The sequence below is a fragment of the Aotus nancymaae genome, unplaced genomic scaffold (assembly GCF_030222135.1).
Source record: "Aotus nancymaae isolate 86718 unplaced genomic scaffold, 86718_ANA_hifiasm-v0.15.2.pri h1tg000059l, whole genome shotgun sequence".
NCBI classification, from domain to species: Eukaryota; Metazoa; Chordata; class Mammalia; order Primates; family Aotidae; genus Aotus; species Aotus nancymaae.
The window spans coordinates 49,167,938-49,168,312 of NW_026988473.1; positions in this window are offsets into that span (position 1 = coordinate 49,167,938).

Sequence of the window (375 nt, forward strand, 5' to 3'; positions counted from 1 at the left end):
GTTTGGGAGGCTGAAGTGGGGAGATTGCTTGAGCCCAGGAGTTCAAGACCAGCTAGACCCCATCTCTAAAATAAAAAGGTAGTTCTTTACTGTTGCCGCTATTGACCCTTAAATGCAAGAAAGAACATTTACCCTTTGACTTCTTTTTGGTTTTTTTGTTTGTTTGTTTGTTTTAGGCTGAGCACAGGGGATTTGATTGATGGTACACAACAAGATGGGGCTCCCTAGGCCCCCTCCCTCTTCAAGGGGTCTGCATGGAAACTGTGAGGAGAGGCAATTCAGTGTGGTGGGGGACTGAGTGTGGCAGGGACTCCCCAGCAGTGAGGGCCTCTCTCTTCCTCTCATGCTCTTGCTGGGGCTGGTAGTCCAGGGGTC